Source organism: Hyla sarda, chromosome 3 (assembly GCF_029499605.1).
Source record: "Hyla sarda isolate aHylSar1 chromosome 3, aHylSar1.hap1, whole genome shotgun sequence".
NCBI classification, from domain to species: Eukaryota; Metazoa; Chordata; class Amphibia; order Anura; family Hylidae; genus Hyla; species Hyla sarda.
In genome coordinates, this window is record NC_079191.1 from 136,365,746 (window position 1) to 136,386,470 (window position 20,725).

The 20,725-nt window shown below is 41.2% G+C and overlaps 1 protein-coding gene across 3 annotated transcripts in view; it reads right to left on the reverse strand.

Moving 5' to 3' along the window:
• SI (sucrase-isomaltase) overlaps window positions 1-20,725 on the reverse strand; it is a 223,092-nt gene that overhangs the window by 195,250 nt on the left and 7,117 nt on the right. For 2 of the 3 annotated variants that reach the window (XM_056565085.1, XM_056565089.1), the window contains exon 2: window positions 4,818-4,964. The gene's annotated coding sequence lies outside the window, so the exon portion shown is untranslated. The remainder of the gene's footprint in view (window positions 1-4,817; window positions 4,965-20,725) is intronic. The other variant, XM_056565086.1, reaches the window with a different exon arrangement.

Sequence of the window (20,725 nt, forward strand, 5' to 3'; positions counted from 1 at the left end):
GTAATTGAGGGTCTGTGTCTTGTAATTTTATGAACCAAAACACTGTACAAACTCTAGTGGATCTGTCCTTAGAAATAAAAAATGCACAGTATGTCACCCGTGTAAAAAGTCTTATAGTTTTGCAAAAAAGGCATTGGAAAATGAGTAAACATTTCTTATGCCCTACACACTACACTTAATTTAATCCGATCTGTTATGCTTGAGGCAACTAACTGTATTATACGTTACTATATCGGGGAAGCTCAGGTCCTCTATCACAGTAGATTTGGATTGCACTTTGTCACCTTTCTGTGTCATTTTTTCATGTGACTGTTACATTAAATGCACCATAAAGGGTTATTATATAGTAATACAAAGCCTCATAAGTGTAATGATACATGTAGTTTTAGTCTGTATTACCTGGCTGTAAGAGCAGTCAATAGTAACATAAACCCTGATATTCCTGCTGACACTCATTAACACCAGAGCATGGCTTTTTTTGTAGACTGTTAATTATTCACATACAAAGATTCATCAGGGTAAATGTGCAAACAACTTGACTTATATGTGCATATCAACTGATATAAAGATACAGCAGAGTCAAGTTTGTAAGATCTTGGTATTGGGCAAAGCTTGGTATTGGGCAAAACTTACTATACATTGCATGTACTAGGACTTCCAGTACTTATCAGCTGCTGTATGCTCCAGAGGAAGTTGCATAGTTATTTTCTGTCTGACCAGAGTGCTCTCTGCTGACACTTCTGTTGGTGTCAGGAACTGTCCAGAGCAGGAGCTCTCCTGGTGTTAGCAGAGAGCACTGTGGTCAGGCAGAAAATAACTATACAACTTCCTCTAAACCATACAGCAGCTGATAAGTACTGGAAAAGATTTTTAAATAGATATTTAAGATTTTTAAATATCAGCTGCTGTATACTCTAGAGAAAATTGTATAGTTCTTTTCTGCATGACCACAGTGCTTTCTGTTTACACCAGGAGAGCTCCTGCACTGGACAGTTCCTGACACTGACAGAGGTGTCATCATAAAGCACTGTGGTCAGACAGAAAAGAATTATACAACTTTCTGTGTAATATACAGCAGCTGATAAATACTGGAAGGAAACAAAAAAAAAATTATTTAAGATCATGAATCTCAACTTGTGAAATTTTGTACAGTAAATGCATGTGCTTATTTAACCCCATACCAACATCTGCTTTACATGTTCATATGTATTGGGCTGTCATGGCTACCAGGGACACTGTGAAGAGCTCCAGGCCGGCTATGATAGTGCTCTTACTACATTATGCCAGAGCCTTTTTTACTGCAATACTATTACAGGGGCTAAACATACAACTTTAAAACAAAAAAAAAAGTTTACAAAAAAATAATAATAATTACAATTAAGAACACCCCCTTTTTTATGTATCATTTAAAATGTAAGCTATTAAACATTTTTTTTTTTTTTTTTAAATGATGGTATCCTTAAATGGTTAACAAAAAAAAGATCAGGTATTTGTACACTGGTCCCATAACTTTCAATGGACTCAAAATCCAATATTTTCAGCATACAATGGTCTTTTCTGGATCTTTCTCACTTGAAACCAGACTCAACATACAATGTTACTGTTCAGATCTGCAAAATGTGCCAATGCCTGGAAGTCAGGAACTGACTGGTGTCTAGTAGCGCCTCCCTACAGTAAAAGGAGGTACTATATGTTCTGTACTACTCTACCTGTGCCAGGGTTAGCTGCTCCTTTGTACACCAGGTGATGGCGGCTCCATTTTACATTTTTTGGGACACTGTGTGAACTGTACAGGACCCTGAAGAAGCTCCTGTCCTCTACATAGACAGTGATTTACAGCTCCCAGCAGCTCTTTCTTAGGGTATGTTCACACTGAGGAATTGGGGCGGAAATCAAGCAGAAATTTTCTGCCTCAAAATATTGTTATTTTTCCACAAGAAATCACAGAGATTTTGCGCTGAATTTTAAGCGGAATTGGTGCGGAAATCGTGCGGAATTCGCGCGGAATTCTGCGTGGAAATGCAGGTATCATGCGGAGGAGGAGTATCAAGTATTTCTATTCATAAAATTTTTATTTATTTTTTCATGCGGAAATTGCGAGCGAATTCAGTGCAAATTGCGCGCCAATTCCGTGCCAATTCCGCGTGGAAATGCTTCTGACTCAAAAAATATATATAACATTGATCTCTATGGGAGAGCGACGCTGATTCCGCCTGAATGAAAGAACATGTTCTTTCTTCAAGCGGAACAGACTTCATCGTCAGAATTCTGCTTGAGGAAATTCCTCAGTGTGAACTGAGGGGCAGAAATTCTGCACAGCTCTATGGGGATTTTCACTGCCGAATGAATTGGAGAGGAAAAAGCGAGCAGAATTACCCGTGTGAACATACCCTTACTTTTATATGTAAGGACTTGTTGTATCTGTATTAGTTATCAACTCATTTTTCATTAATCCTCACTTTTTCCTATTTCTGAATGACATTTTGGGACTTCAAAGCCGATTACCAGGTTTTAATAGAGTTCTGGTCTCAACATGCAATGGTTTCAACATACAATGGTCGTCCTAGAACCAATTAATGTTGTACATAGAATGCACTGAATCACTTAGAGAAACACTGAGGATGCAGCATAAAAGGACCATTTTCCTTGACATCTAACTCTCATTGCTGGATCACAAAAGTATTATGGCCAGTAGCACTTGCACTTGCTAGTCACAAAATTGCGAGTATAAAAGGTACTTGATAGTCACCACATTATGTAAAGGAAAATGTAACTCTCCAAGAACATGATGGTTTCATGAGTGTTCCAGTTAATAAGTAACTATTATGTCCCTATATGGTGTACTATAAAGACAAGTTATAGTTACTGGATTACTGGAAATGTATTGTTGATCAGGGATTTATTCTCCTTGGCACATTTAGAATTAAAGGGGTACTCCTTTCCTAGACATCTTATCCCCATCCAAAAATTAGGGGATACGATGTCTGATTATGGGGGTTCCACCACTGGGGACCCCAGCGATCTCCCTGCAGCACCCAGCGTCAGGTGCAGCGCCAGGTGCAGCGCCGGAGGCTCATGACGTAACGGTCATGCCTGCTCGTGATGTCACGGCCACGCCCCCTAAATGCAGGTCTAAGCCCCTAAATGCAAGTCTAGTCCTCCCGTAGACTTGCATGGAGGGGGCTTGGTCATGACGTAACGGGCGGGGCGTGGCCATTACATCACGAGCCTCCCCTTGCATCGACCATCATCCGGCATGGAGCAAAGTTCATTTTGTGGACTGGATGTCTGGGGTGCCACAGCTGAGATCAGATATCTTATCACCTATCCTTTGGATAGGGTATAAGATGTGTGGGAGTGAAGTACCCCTTTAAGAAAAAAAAAAAAAACTCACACGAGAAAAAATGTCTTCTGCCTTCTGGAAACTGGATAATTTTACATCTTTTTTAACCATGCAAACTATGACACTGATACAGTTGCCGACATTTATCATTGTCTTTAGAGTGTATTTTGTGTCTATGAAAGGCACAAAAAAGGCGTAAGCAAGGTGTATTTTCATCTTTTTTGTGCCTTTTGGTTTACACATTTCTCTGATTATGAGTTGAAATCCACTGATTTTGGCAATACACATGATATGGAAGGGTTTTATGAACTGCATATTTTTGTAAAAAGGCACAAAAATCCATTGAAAAATCTCTATAACTACACCAGCCCAGACTCAGCTTAGCTTTTTGGTGTATGTGAAGAGAGAAATTTCAGAAAATGTGACCTGCACAACATTTATCAAATGCTCCCATTTAATGCGGCCATTTAATAAATTTGGTGCTCCTACACATAACCAGCACACAAAAAAAAGGTGTTGAAAAATGCTTCACTTACACCTACAATAATAAATGCCGGCCAGTATGTCTAATGACACTGCATGTGTTCTAAAGGTTGGAGAACATTTTACCATACATAATAAGAGAGACAGAAAGGCAAAAGCTATTTTTAATGTACAGATGTGGAAGCCGACAACATTGCCGGTAGAGATGAGCGAACTTACATACATACTTACAGGGAAACTGATGACTGAAGTCATCCCATTTATTTGAATGAGACTGTTTAGATTCATGCGATGCCTCAATTGGGATGCTGGTTTGTAGGACACACTGGGTGGGGGAGGGGGGATCTGTTGATTTCACATCTTAAATATAAGCAGCAGGGGCCATATTCGAATTCGCAATATTTTGCAAATATATTGACGATTATTCGTCCTATGTTCGCAAAATTCACATTCACTATGTTCATTCAAATTTTTTTTTTTATGCTAAAATTTGCATGGGAAATTTGCATACAAATTTGCATGTGAAAAAAAAAAGCAAAAAAAAATAAATGCCCACGTGATTGATCCACATGATAGACCCCTATTCGCATGGGAAATTCGCTTAAAAATGTGCATAACAATTTGTCATTACGAATATATAGCACTATATTCTAAATATTGCAACGTGATGTGAACCCAGCCTTACCTAAGCCATTTTCAGTCAGACCTGGCCTACAAAACTGCCATTGGAGAGCACTTTTAAAAAGTCACACAAAAGGTGCAACTTTTTGTGTGTAGAAAAGTCACAGAGGAGAGGAGGAAACATACAAAATAGTGTTCTGAAGTGATTTTTTTTTTCATTATGTGCGCCAAATTTATCCACCCCCTGTGATATAATGTATCACACATAAGCAAAACCAAAGCACAAAAATGACTTAAAAACTAATGACAATAATGATAAATGATAAATCTCCCGCTATTTGTGTATCTTTAAACTGAACACAATCCTTACTTTTTCAGGCTGCCTTTTCTCTTCCTCTTCTGTTGTTTTCAGATGAAGAGAACTTTAAACTTGGGGAGATGAGCTTTTATACTCCCGCAGCTATTTGCTGATTCTTTATAGCTGAATGTGCAACACAATCAGTTAGTGATAGTATATCTGTAAAATGAATGTGAAAAATGATTAACATGGAGAATAATTGTCATAGATAAAGCCTCTTAGTTAATAATTTAAGAAACAAAACTACACAAGTGACCTAAACAGAATTTTATAGGAAGCCATAGAGAAAGCATATTATTTGATGTATGTAATAGTATGTTGTTGTTTTTTTTTCTTTTATGCAAATAAAAATTTTGTCTCCAGAAATTCCAATTTAGATTTCATAACATAATTTAAAAAGAATAAATCTCTAAATCTGCATGAGGTCATGTTTCCAAATTTTGGCCTAGATTTTTTAAACTGCATAAGTCAAAATTTGTCTGATTTGCCCATAATAACCAATCACAGCTCGGCTTTCATATCTTAACAGACTCTAGTAAAATGAAAGCTAAACTGTAATACCACCATGCCCCAATGATCTGTGCCACATGCCCCTAATAAACTGTGCCACTATGTCCTAAAGGTTTGTTCCACTATCTTCGAATGATCACTTGTAGTGTCTGTTCTTATCAGATTCAAGTTTGGGTGCTGCATCCCGAACAGGTGTTCCGGGGCGCTTCGGGTCTGGTTCTTAGGAATCAGCTCAATGGCTGCCCCGATGTGACCTGTTTCCTCCGGGTCTCACCTTGAGGCTGAGAGGGTCTAGAGCTGAGGTACTTTAGTGCCATGGGGAGTGGTGACCCCGAGGTGCCGAAACTCACTGGGAGTACTGGCTCACTGAGTGGAAGCACGGGCACCATAAGCTCTTCACCTTTTGGCACTCACCTCTTGATTCTCTGCCTTCTGGCAAGGATCAGAGTCATATTTTATAGATCCGGACGGATGTCTGCACACATTCACTTATTTATTTCTTTTTTTGTCACTTTGTCACTTTTTGTGTGTTGTGTGTCTACAGGATTGTTAGGATGCTGTAGCCCTTCTGGGTGTCCCTCCTAGTGGTCTAGGGGAGGTGTGTGTGGCCATCAGGTTCCTCACCTCCCTGCAAAAACCCTGGTACTTCTGCATGGGCAGGGTACCAACTGTTTACAGCTCTGCAGGCAGATACCTTGGCTAACCTTGGTCAAGGGGGATGTCAGGAGCATTTGTGGCCCCTTAGTAGCTTCGGCAAAAAGGGACATTGAACCTCGAACCTTGCAGGTACCTTTTGATCTGGAGGCGAAGGGTAAGGTTTGTTGGGGGGCCTCTCTCCTATCGGAAAAGGGCTTGTGATAGACCGGATCCTTTGTGCACGTTTTTTTAGTGTAACACGTTTGCACTTTTTCTTGCACTTTGGGTGATTCGAGAGCACGTTCCTCAGCTCTTTCTTCGAATAATCAGTGCTACAATTCCCCAATAAATTGTGAAACCATGCCCCTAATGATCTGTGATATCATGCCCTAATTAACAGTACCACCATGCCCCAAATAATCAGTGCCACAATGCCCCATTAATCTGATTAATCTGTACCACTTTCCTATATCTGGACCCCTTTGCCCTAATGATCTGTTCCACCATGCCCCTCATGATATGCATCATCAGGCCCCTTATAATCTGTACCACCATGCATTGTCTCACTATGCCACAATAATCTGTGCCACCATGCCCCAATGAACTGTGCCACCATGTACTTATGATCTGCTCCATTAGGCTTTTATTTATCTATACCACTCCCCTGTAATGATCTGTTCCACCATGCTCCTAATAATCTGTTTCACTGTGCCCCTAATGATCTGTACCGCTATGCCCCAATCATTTGTGCCTCCATTTCACTTTTCACTAATGATCTGTACCACCATGCCCCTAATGATCAGTATCACTATACCTCCATAATCAGTGCCACAATGCCCAATAAACTGTGCCATCAGTAGGACATGATGGAAGTTGTAGTTTTGCACCATCTAGAAAGCCACAGATTTGCTGAAACTTGGAGAGATTGATCAAAACCTGTGCAGAGGAAAAATTGACCAGTTGCCTATCGCCCTTCTTTCATTATTCTGCTATTATTGCTATGGGCAACTGGTCAACCTTTCCTCTGCACAGGTTTTAATAAATCTCCCCAACTGACCCTAAATGAACCATGACCATAATGTCTTGAGTGCTGCAAACCATTTAATGAAAGCTCATATCTCCTCATAACTCCAGATCAATTTCTTAGAACCCTTTGCCAGTGAAAGTCAGTGAGCTTCTTAGAGAAGGTAATAGTACTAAACTATTACTTGAAGCTTTCTGGATAATTCACTTAAACACAAGGTTCTCTAATGGCTTATATTATAGAATGGACTGTGTATTACTATTAGCATTTTCTGTGCTATTTTGTAAACTAAAAGTGAGTTGTATCATCCTGATGACCATATGATCTTAGTCTATTTTGGTGTTATCACACTTATCAGTAGCAGGTTGTAACACTATCTTTGATCTACCTGCACTTTTAATAATTATAAAATACTTAGGATTAGTTGGATATTTATGTTGTTGCTTATGTTTTGCTAAGCTTCTTGAAAGCTTGAAAGGCATTGGGGGAATTTATGATTATTGGTAAGGGCAGTTTTCTTGTCTATTTTAGGTTCAAATATTCTATACAATGGCATAATTGCGCAACATTTTTGTGTGTTTTCACATGGTGCAATTGAAAGTGCTTTTTAAAGTGTTGTAGTAGAACAAATTTCCAATTGTAATTTGAAGTGGTAACATTTAAGAAAATGCCTTTTTATGGTTTAGTTGTTAACATAATATAAATTAATGATCCATAAAGAGAGAAATCATAATGGCACTCACCATCCTTCAAATACTTCAATTCAGGACTTCTTTATTCATGGAAAAAGGCAAAACACGGATGTACAGACAAACACAAGCTGGGTAATATCCTTAAGGCTAAAGGATATTCTCCCTCTAGTGTTTGTCTGTCCATCCATTTTTTCATCATATATGCCTTTTTCCATGAATAAAGAAGTCCTGAATTTAAATATTTGAAGGATGGTGAATTGATGGACTGTGATTTAATATAAGTGACCACCACTCTATGGTACTTGGAAAAGACCTGTTAAAGGGTAGCGGCTAAGTGTAGGCTGAAGCTTGCATATGTACAGCTTTGCTGAGGTTCCTACATTTGATACTATAATATAAATTAATATTCTCCCTATATTGCTTTTTTATTTTTTATTTAAACATCCCAATTATCATCTTATCCACCTTTTAACAAATGTTATTCTGATGCAGAGGCCAGTTCATGAGGTTAAGTAGATGTACACATCTCAGGAGCGATACCCTGATCAGACCTAAAAGTGGTAGAGTACTTTATTGTACTACCATCATTTTTTTTCAAAGCTCACACCAATGAATTTGAGATCAGAATTGCACAAACCAACTGCCTCAAAGCCTTCACAGACCTTTTCTGGGCTCGAAACACCTCTAGTCTTTCTCTATATCTGATGTCATTCAGCATATATAATATGATGATCCTTGCTTTGAAATATACAAGCCAAAAATGTTCCCTTGTAAATTTCTATCAGTTACAAAAAACTATGCTTTCCCTTTAGGCTACTTTCACACTACCGTTTTCGTCCGGTAGGTGACATCCGGTAGGAAGATAGCGGGAGAAAAATTTGTGCATGGCACGTCTGCTGGAAAACATTTTTTTTTTTAAATCAACTGGTGCCAGAAAGTTAAACAGATTTGTAAATTACATATATTAAAAAAATCTTAACTCTACCAGTACTTATCAGCTGCTGTTATAATCCACAGGAAGTTCTTTTCTTTTTGAATTTCTTTTCTGTCTGACCACAGTGCTCTCTGCTGACACATCTGTCCATTTTAGGAACTGTTCAGAGCAGGATAGGTTTTATATGGGGATTTGCTCCTACTCTGGACAGTTCCTAAAATGGACAGAGGTGTCAGCAGAGAGCACTGTGGTCAGGCAGAAAGGACATTCAAAAAGAAAAGAACTTCCTGTGGATCATACAGCAGCTGATGAATACTGGAAGGATTACAATTTTTTTTTTTATAGAAGTAATTTCCAAATCTGTTTAACTTTCTGGCACCAGTTGATTTAAAAAAATAAAATGTTTTCCAGTGGAGTACCCCTTTAATGGCAGCCAAAGTTGAAAAAAAAGGGCCATAAACATCCATTTGTAACAGAGCAACTTTACTAGTGTGAAAGAATCTTTAGTCTTAGGCTCACAAGGAGCTCAGAAATGCTTATGACTTTATAAAGGGAGGAATCCCGAAAGCTTGTCTCTACATAATCTTGTTAGTCCAATAAAAAAGGTATTACAAGATACTGCAACTACCGATGATTTTGCTTTATATATATATATATATATATATATATATATATATATATATATATATATATACATATATATATATATATATATATATATATATATATATATATTCTAAACATAGAAAATACATCAGTTATTAATTATGGAGAAATTTCATTTAGAAAAGATGAGAAACCATGGTTTAAAACCTTTTTGAAAGATATCTATATTCTAGTTAGATTTACTGCTCTGCAAAACATTGGACTCCCATAGCATCAGCTCATTTGGATTTTTTTTCTTTTCTTATGTGAACAATCATGAATCATGAACTGAATGTATTTTGCTTTTCTGACTATGTATTCAAATCTATCTGTTGATTAGTAGTACATTTGGTTCTGTGATGACTCAAACAGACAATCCAAGCATATAAACAGACAACACAAGAAATAGTGGTGAAAAGTCCCCTGTGCTTTAGAATTTTAAAAGCTTAGTTACCATTTTTTTTTACTCCCTGTCAGAAGGTCAGCCAAGGCTGTGTTCCTAATAAACTACTGAATGTTCCAGACTGGAATGGAAGCCACAGAAAATAAAATTACCTAATAAGAGCCTAACATTGACAGTTCCTTTACCTACCCGAAAACCGCATTGCTGGCAAAAGAAAAATGTAATACGCAATTCTAAATGCAACTTTCTAAAAGTTTTCAAAGAAGTACGAAAAAGTATAAACATAAATGTAATTTAGAATAAGGTGGATGATCTGACGGCATGACGTAGGCTGTCGGCTCCACACTCCGAAGCTCCATGGAACTATTCCCCTCCTGACCAAGATTTCTGTCCCAGAAAGAAAAGGGAAGGTACGGTTTGAATGGAAAGATTGCCTGGCAGGTCCCCCTCCCCCTTTTCTCCTCTTATACCTTTGATGGACATGTTTGGTGAGTAGCAGAGTTTGCACTGTCTGGTCCAGGGTTCCTCCTTTTCCGTGATGGGGAACCACCTGTCTGCCTGGAGTGACGTCTTTGCTGTGCCCCCTGCTGCTGCTGCGGCCTGGGGGGGGGGGGATGGGAGGAGGGGCTCCGGTCACCTGTGGATCACTCAGCTCTGACAACGGCCTTGTTCTTGTGGGACTTCGGCCAGGAGGCGCGCATTGGAGGAGGGGAAAAGGCCGTGAGCAGTGCAGTGCAGCCTCTGCCCAGAGGAGAGCGGGGACCCTGCCGGCTTCGGCTTGGAGGAGGACGAGGACAGCGCTAGAAGGTCCTTGAAAGGAGCAACAATAACTACTCCAGACCATGAGTAAGGAACATTGTAATAGCTTGAAGAAGTATGATGGGCTGATTTGTGAAGCTGTTTGTGTGCTGTTCAGAGGGAATGAACTTAAACGAGAGCCCCTTATTGGAGCTAGTAGGCCTCTTGGAGTTTGCCTCTTCTTAATTGGAAGGGGAGAATGGGGGGGGGGGGGACCGTATCTGAGGCTTATTCATATTGTCCCCACTCTTATCTGAGGAAAAGTTTGTCACTTCTGGTAGGAGACTTCAGGGTGCAGAAGATCGGCAGACAATACGTAGCGGGCTCTCCGAAAGAGCACAGCCTGAGAGAGACTTTAGACTCCCTAAAGAAAGATAAAGCCTGGACCGGGTTGCTATGTCTTTGTAGAAAAGGAAGTTCCTGAGTACCTGCATCAATCAGGTCTGAGTTTTCTTTCTTTCCCTGTTTTCCTCAATGCAACTTTTCATCATTGTGTTTTTAGGACTTACTGATTGGCAAGATATAAAACGGGCGATATGGCCCCAAAACTGCAACCTTCAAGGAAATCAGGCGGGGGTGGAGATACAAGCACTTCTAAAATGGATAAATTCTTTAAATCCCCGAAGGACACAGTTAAAACACAAAGACAGGGAGCTGAAGAATTTTGGTTCTATAGGAACAGGAGGTTAATGAAGGGGTAGATGAGGAGAACCCCTCTAACACCGGTAATATGAAGGTGCTAAATGTTATTTTTGAAGGAGTACAGTACTGCAAAAAACATTAGAGGACTTGACACAGAAAGTTGAAAACTTAGATACAGATAATGTTAATCTGGAAAGACACCAATAATATTAGTAGCAATTTTCCAAAGAGTAGAGAAATTTCTTCCCACAATTATCTGTCTGATCGAAACACACCTCACAACTGACACACTTCCCTTAGTGAAGAGAAGGTGGGTGGGACAGGCGTTCCACTCTTCCCACTCAGAATACTCCGCAGGGGTATCAGTACTTATCCACAACCAATTTGACATTTATGTGCATAAAGCAGCTATGGATGCAAGGGGAAGATATGTCTTTTTGTATGTAAGTTGGGAAGGAGTAGACACAATATTGGCTTTTCTGTGTATTCCTCCTCCCTTCTCAGCAGAAGTTCTTAGAAGGTTGGTGAAATTTGTAGAAGGTAAAAAGTATGAGGATTTTGTTGTGTCAGGGGATTTTAATTTAGTCACGGATAGGGAGAAGGATTGGAGAGGAAGATCCCGGGGGACAGGACCTACATATTTAGGGAAATGGTGTCAGGATACTGGTTGGAGGGATGTGTGGCGATGCTTATACCCCAGTAAAGAGATTTTTTCTTGTTTCAATAAAACACACAAAACGGTCTAAAGAATAGATATTGTCCGGAAAATAAGGAACCCTTGGGGAAAGTCAGGAAAATGGGATATGAACCAGGGAATATGTCAGATCACTCTTTGATGATATGCTATATCCAGAAGGGTGGAGCCAAAAATATTAGTCATAGTATGAAGATAAACCCGCACTGGTTAAAAGTTGGGGAAGTCACACAGGGGGTTGTAGAGGAGATTAAGTCATTTGATGAGGTTAATAAGGGATCCGCCCCCTCGTGACGTCTCGCCCGCCCCCTCAACGAAAGCCTGCCCATAGACTTTGATAGAGGGGGCGGGCGTGACATCACGAGGGGGCGGGCGAGATGTCACGAAGGGGCCGGGCGTGACGTCACGCCCGGCAGCTGCGAACACGGAAGCCCGCACACAGTGTTCGGAGTAATGAACTTCCGGACGCTGTGAGCGGAGCTCCGAATTGCAGGGCAGCGCACAACCCCTTTAAGGACCAAGCTATTTAAGCCTGTACGCCCCTCAAAGACCGGGCCTGTTTTTTCAAATCTGGGGTGTATGACTTTGTATGACTTTATTTGAGAATAACTCTGGTAATGTTTTGCCAATGAAAACAATTCTGACATAGTTTTTTTTTTGTCACAAGTTGTACTACATGAAAATAGTAAAAGTTAATCGATATCATTTGTATTTTTTTATTTACAATGCAAGAAACCGTGAAATTTTTTAAAAAAAGACGATTTTTTTGTTAATAGGTTGCATATATTTATGCATAATGTTTATTTTTTTTTATCAAAAATTATAATTTCATATGTCTACTTTATTTTCTCAATTCACATTTTAGATGTATAGAGGCCTAACAAATGTACTTGACATTTTGAAAATTTGAAAAGTACATCTTGTTTTTATGTGCTAAGCAAGGATTGCAGCAACTGAGAAGTAGTAGAACATGGGACCACCCCCCCCCCCAATGACACCATTTTAAAAACTAGACCCCTCAAGGTATTCGCTAGGGGGTACATTGAGTATTTTAATACCATAGTTTTTTGGCAGGAATTATTACAAAGTCAGTGTTAAAAAATGAAAACTAGCTTTTTTTCCACAAATGCATCATTTGTGGGACATATTTTTTGTACATCACTTCTGATATTGAAAAAAATGCACCCTATATTTTATTTAGCTGCTTGTCCCATGTTCGGAAATACCCCCGCTTAGGTCATATATGGTTCCTTGGCCGCGTGGTAGGACTCAGAAGGAGAGGAGCGCCATTTGGCTTTCAGGGCAGAACAGTACCCCCACCCCCACAAGTGACCCCATTTATATACCGCACCCCTACAAGTTATTGGCTGGACCTCTCTGATTGGTCCTTGGCCGGCTAGCAGAAAAACGCGTCTGTCTGTGACAGTTAAGGCTCCTGATGGATATATCTGCCATGTTGTGGGAATAAGCACCCGCTCATGGTGAATATATCCATCACTGCTGTGGCTGGGTAGCTCAGCTATGAGTGGACACACAAAGCTACCCAGCCGCAGCAGGGAGCTCATTACCGTGACTGCTGCATAATGTGTAGGATCCCATAGTGGACATCCGCAGCATATTACATGCTGCGGATGTCCGCCAATGCAATCCTACACATTATGAATTTTTTAAATTAGATTCATTTAATAAATGTATTTTTATAATTTTATTTTGTTGACACTTTTTTTGACACTTTTATTACATTTTTATTTATTTTTGCACTTTTATTTTATTTATTTATTTATTTTTACACTTTTTAATGCTTTGGAATACTTAGTATTCCAAAGCATTGCAGTTATATGCTGCCTGCCAGTTTTCACTAGCAGGCAGCATATCAGGATGTGCCTCTGACGGGCAATACCCAGGGCAGACCTGGAGGTCTTTGTAGGACCCCCGGCTGCCCAGGTATGCAGCAGCACCCCGCGATGCTGCGGGGTGCTGCAGGAGAGACAGAACTCCTTACAGCGCGCAGTCACTTCTGACCGCGGCTGTAAAGGTTAAACTGTTGGGAGTGAAGTGAACTTCACTCCCGGCAGTGCGGCAGGCCTCGGCCAGCCGCATATTACACACAGCACCCCGCGATCGCGATGCGGGGTGCTGCAGAGGAGACAGAGGGAGCCCCCTCCCTCTGTCATAACACTTACAGCCTGCGGTCACTTCCGACCACCGCTGTAAGGGTTAAAACTGCCGGGACTGAAGTTTACTTCGGTCCTGGCAGTGCAGCAGGGTCCCGGCTGTGTGATACAGCTGAGTCCCTGCTGCAATCTCGTGGGTGCACTGGGCAGCACCCACGAGAATAATGGACGAGTATAGACGTCCAGGTGCCGGGACGGCCGCCAAACTGGACGTCTATACTCGTCCATGGTCGTTATCGGGTTAAAGGGGTACTCCGGTGAAAGCCTTTTTTTCTTTTAAATCAACTGGTGGCAGAAAGTTAAACATATTTGTAAATTACTTCTATTAAAAAACCTTAATCCTTCCTGTACTTATTAACGGCTGAATACTACAGAGGAAATTCTTTTATTTTTGAAATGCTCTCTGATGACATCACGAGCACAGTTCTCTCTGCTGACGTTATTATGATAATAATAAGACTTTATTTATTGTTGTCCTTAGTGGGATTTGAACCCAAGTCCCCAGCACTGCAAGGTAGCAGTGCTAACCACTGAGCCACCATGATGCCCTTAGCATACATCTGCTATGCATGGTTGCTAAAATGGACAGAGATGTCAGCAGAGAGCACTGTGCTCGTGATGTCCTCAGTGCTCCAAAAAGAAAGGAATTTCCTCTGTAGCATTCAGCAGCTAATAAGTACTGTAAGGATTAAGATTTTTTAATAGAAGTAATATACAAATATGTTTAACTTTCTGCCACCAGTTGATTTTAAAGAAAAAAAGTTTTCACCGGAGTACCCCTTTCAGTTATTACATCAAAAAAGAGTTGTTGTCTTTTATTGATAAACTAGCTGAGTACCCGGCGCTGCCCGGTTTTTCCTTCCTAATCCTTGTTGGGGAGGATAATCAACAAAGGAGGAAGCTTTTGACTTCCTATCCCATCCTCATATATTGTTGTCATATCCCATCCTCATATTTCAACCTCATATCCCATCCTCATGTCCTGTCCTCATATCCCGTCCTCATATCCCATCATCATATCTCAACCTTATATCCTGACCTCCTATCCCGCCCTCATATCTCAACCTCATATCCCGTCCTCATATCCCGACCTCATATAAAAATTAGCATATGCGGAAATTTGCGTATGATAATTTTTGCATATGCGAAAATTCGCACACCAGTCTCACACAGTAATATTAGAGCCTTCTTTCCACCACACAAGCTGGAAGCAGAGAGGAATGATCACTGTGATGTGTACTGTAAAAAAAAAAAAAAAAAAAAAAAAAAATCCGCATTGCGAATATTTGCGAGCAACACTAATCCTCATATCTCGACCTCATATCTTGACCTCCTATCCTGACCTTCTATCTCGACCTTATATCCTGTCCTCATATCTAGTCCTCCTATCCGGACCTTCCATCCCGTCCTCATATATCGACCTCATATCCCATCCTCATATCCTGTCCTCATTTCCAGACCTCCTATCTTGACCTCATATACCGTCCTCATATCCCGACCTCCTATCCTGTTCTCCTATCTCAACCTCATATCGGACCTCATATCCCAACCTCATATCCCGACCTCCTATCCTGACCTCCTATCCCATCCTCATATGCCGACCTCATATCCCGACCTCATATACCGTCCTCATATACCGACCTCCTATCCTGTTCTCCTATCTCAACCTCATATCGGACCTCATATCCCAACCTCATATCCCGACCTCCTATCCTGACCTCCTATCCCATCCTCATATGCCGACCTCATATCCCGACCTCATATCCCGACCTCATAGCCCGACCCCATATCCTGTCTTTGTGAGATGCGGTGTGACTTGCAAGCCGGACCAACACATTCACCAGGAGATGCAGAGCGGAGCTTGTGGAGTAAGGTAATGGAAGCGCATATACCCATCTTTTATCTAAGGGTATAGGTAAGGGTTAATTTAACTATTATATATTTTTCTTTGACATATAAGTAATATGTGTACCAGGTATTATTGAAATATCTTCAGCCGTACGGAATTTTTGTGGGAACATACATTTCCCATTGATTTGCATAGGACATTAAACAAAAACCCTGACGTCACAAATGGGGTTAGTTATAGGTTAAATTAACTATCCTATATTTATTGTGGACATATAAGTAACATGTGACCAAGCATTATCGAACTATCTCTAGCTGTTTGGAAGTTATGCAGTAACAAATATTTCCCATAGACTTGTATGGGACTTTAAACAAAAACCCCGACCCTGGCAAATGGGGGGTGAGTAAGGGTTAAATTACCTATCCTATGTTTGTTGTTGACATATAAGTAACATGTGTGCCAAGTTTCATGTTAATATCTTTAGCTGTTTGGACGAGATGCTTGAACATACACACATACATACATACATACATACACACACATACATACTGTACACACACACATTGGCCTAGATTTATCAAACTGTGCGAGAGAAAAAGTGGAGGGATTTTCCCACAACAAACAATCACAGCTCAGCTTTCACTTTACAACAGCTCATTAGCTGAGCTGTGATTGGTTGTTGTAGAAAATCACTCGACTTTTTCTCTCACACAATTTGATAAATCTGGGCTATTGAGTTTAATATATACTGTATAGATGAACCAGGTTTTCATATTGTATTATGATAAACTGCTTTGTCAACTGGCTCTCTATATTACACTGATGTATTATTTAGCTACAACATGAATAAAAGAATGATCTACAGCACAGAGTTAAAGGGATCCTATCGAGGTACCTTTTCTGATTGCAAAGTCCTCATAACAGCCACGTGGGTTCACACTATGGCAATGATTAACTCTGACAATTCAGATTTTTTTTAAAGCGATTATCGAGGCTTGCTTGAAGTCTGACCCCCTCCATTTTAATATACCCAGTACATTCTTAGCATAGGACATCAATTTTAAACAGCCCAAAAAAACTTTAAAAAAAAACTTCCAAATCAACATTTTCTACTTTCTATATTTATATGTGTGTATATGTTCCAGAACCACTTTCAAATGGCTGGAGATATTTTGATGAAACTTGGTACACATGTTACTTATATGTCAACTATAAGTTGACAAAAGGAATGTACCTTAGGATCTTAGGCGCTGTGAACTCTTAATGTGGAGTGAGATTGTAGTGTTCTTCTAACCCCTGAACGACGAGCGCCCTAAATGTGTGGCGCTGCTTAGTGTCACTTCGCGCACCACGCCGTACGCCGTACTCCAGACGCGGTGATCAGAACGGGATGACTGATATCTATCAGCAGCCATCCCGGCATTTCGCCCAGTGGGGTCCTGAGACCCCATGTTGTCGCCTATCGCCGTGATTCACCAGTCAATTCTGACCAGCGAATCACGGCTTTTCCGGGCTGATCGGGTCTCTGGTGACCTGATAGCCCGGAAAATAGGGATGATCGGAGCTATCAGAGACAGCCCCAATCATCCTAAAGGATAGGAACAAGGTGGCAGGGGTGCCACCTCCTCCTATCCCCTGTGATTGGCCGATCAGACTGATTGTCGAATCGCAGGGCAGGGGCAAGGGTCAAAGTTGAAATCCCAGCTCTGCCCACTCTAGAAGTCCGGGCAGAGCGGGGAAAAGATGGCGGCGGTGGTTACCGGCGGCAGACAGCGGGGGATCGGCGTCAGGGAGGACCGGCGGCAGCAGAAGGCAGCAGTAAAAATCTGGTAAGTGATCTTCACTGCTGCATTGTAGTTTCACAACTACAACTCCCAGCATGCCCAGATAGCAAAGGCTGTCTGGGCATGCTGGGGTTGTAGTTTTGCAACATTTGGAGGGCTACAATTTGGGGACCACTGTATAGTGATCTCCAAACTGTGCACTTCAAGATGTTGCAAAACTACAACCCCCAGCATGCCAAGACTGTCCAGGCATGCTGAGTGTTGTAGTTCAGCAACATCTTAAGGGCCAGATGTTGCAAAACTACAACTCCCAGCATGCCCTTCGGCTCTCTGGGCATGCTGGGAGTTGTAGTTTTACAACAACAGGAGGCGCACTGGTTGGGAAACACTGTCTGTTTCCTAACTCAGTGTTTCCCAACATGCATGCCTCCAGCTGTTGCAAAACTACAAATCCCAGCATGCACTGACAGATCATGCATGCTGGGATTTTTAGTTTTGCAACAGCTGGAGGTACACTGGTGCGGAAACACTGCGGTAGTCTGTTACCTAATGTAGTGTTTCCCAACCTGTGTGCCTCCAGCTGTTGCATAACTACAACTCCCAGCATGCACGGTCTGTCAGTGCATGCTGGAGGTTTGCCCCCCCATGTAAATGTACAGGGTGCATTCACATGGGCGGGTTTACAGCGAGTTTCCTGCTTTAACCCCTTAAGGACGCAGGGTTTTTCAGTTTTTGCATTTTCGTTTTTTCCTCCTTACCTTTTAAAAATCACAACCCTTTCAATTTTCCACCTAAAAATCCATATTATGGTTTATTTTTTGCGTCACCAATTCTACTTTGCAGTGGCATTAGTCATTTTACCCAAAAATCCACGGCAAAACGTGAAAAAAAATAATTGTGCGACAAAATAGAGGAAAAACGCCATTTTGTAAATTTTGGGGGCTTCCGTTTCTACGCAGTGCATATTTTGGAAAAAATACACCTTATCATTATTCTGTAGGTCCTTACTGTTAAAATGGTACCCTACTTATATAGATTAAAAATTTTTGTACTTCTGGAAAAAATCATAACTACATGCAGGAAAATTTATACGTTTAAAAATGCCCTCTTCTGACCCCTATAACTTTTTTTTTTTTCCACGTAAAGGGCGGCATGAGGGCTCATTTTTTGCGATTTCACCGCGGCGGTCCCGAACAGCCTGACTGAGCAGCCGGGATAGTTTTACTTTCGCTTCAGACGCGGCGGTCAGCTTTGATCGCCGTGTCTGAAGGGTTAATACAGGGCATCACCACGATCGGTGATGTCCTGTATTAGCCGCAAGTCCCGGCCATTGATGGCCGCCGTGACCGACCCGATATGACGCGGGGTCACCGCATGACCCTGCAGCATATCGCTGGAGCTGGCGCAGGACGTAAATATACGTCCTTCGTCGTTAAGGAGTTAAGTTTGAGCTACAGCAAATTTTCCGCCGCAGCTCAAACTCCCAGCGGGAAACTCACTGTGAACCCCCGCCCGTGTGAATGTACCCTAAAAACACTACACCAACACAAACTAAAGGGTAAAAAAACAACATATACACCCCCCTACACTGCCCCCCCCCCCCAATAAGAAACGTCTGATACGGCAATGTTTCCGAAACGGAGCCTCCAGCTGTTGCAAAATAACTCCCAGAATTGCAGGACAGCCATTGACTGTTTGGCCCTGCTGGGAGTTTTGGAACAGCTGGATGCACCCTGTTTGGGGAACACTGCCGTGTCCATCCCTATGCAAATCCCTAATTTAGACCTCAAATGCACATGGTGCTCTCTCACTTCGGAGCCCTGTCGTATATCAAGACAACAGTTTAGGGCAACATATGGGGTATTTCCGCACTCAGGAGAAATTGCTTAACAAATTTTTTGGGGCTTTTTCTCCTTTTACCCCGTATGAAAAGGTAAAGTTGGGGTCTACACCAGTATGTTAGTGTAAAAAAAAAAATATATAAATTACACTGACATGCTGGTGTTCATTTTTATAAGAGGTAAAAGGAAAAAGAGACCCCCAAAATGTGTAATGTAATTGTACTGTACATTTGAGATCTTAATTGGTGATTTGCACAGGGGTGGCTGATAGTTACAGTGGTTCTGACATAAACACAAAAAAAAAATCACCCACATAACACCCCATTTTGAAAACTTCACCCCTCACAAAACGTAATAAAGGATATAGTGAGACTTAGCACCCACAGGTGTTTGACACATTTTCGTTAAAATTGGACATGAAAATGAAAAATCAGATTTTTTCACTAAAATGCTGGTGTTACCCCAAAGTTTTTATTTTCGCAAGGGATAATAGGAGAAAATGCCCCCCAAAATTTGTAACACCATTTTTTCTGAGTATGGAAATACCCCATATATGGATGTAAAGTGCTCTGCGGGCGCACTACAGGGCTCAAAAGAGAAGGAGCACCATTAGGCTTTTTGAGAGAGAATTTGGCTGGAATTGTATGCCATGTGTGTTTATAAAGCCCCCTTGGTGCCAGAACAGCGGAACCCCCCCACATGCGACCCCATTTTAGAAACTGCACCCCTCACGGAATGTAACAAGGGGTACATTGAGCTTTTACACCCCACAGATGTCTGACAGATTTTGGAACAATGGTTCGTGAAAATGAAAAATGTAATTTTTCATTTGCACAGGTCACTGTTCAAAAAATCTGCCAAATGCCAGTGGGGTGTAAATGCTAATTGCACAACTTATTACATTTTGTGAGGGGTGTAGTTTCCAAAATGGGGTCCACTGTTCTGGTAGCACGGGGGCTTTGTAAACATACAAATGCCCCCGACTTCTATTCCAACCAAATTCTCTTTCCAAAAGCCCAATGGCGCTCCTTCTCTTCTGAGCATTGTAGTTCGCCCGCAGAGCACTTTACGTCCAAATTTAGCGAAAATTCGTCAATCACCTGTGGGGTGTTAAGGCTCACTATACCCCTTGTTACGTTCCTTTAGGTGTGTAGTTTTCAAAATAGTGTGCCATGTGTTTTTTTTTTTTGCTGACATGCCCCCAACAGCCATTTCAGCAAAATTCTCTCTCCAAAATCCCATTGTTGCTCCTTCCCTTCTGAGCCCTCTAGTGCACCCACAGAGCACTTTACAT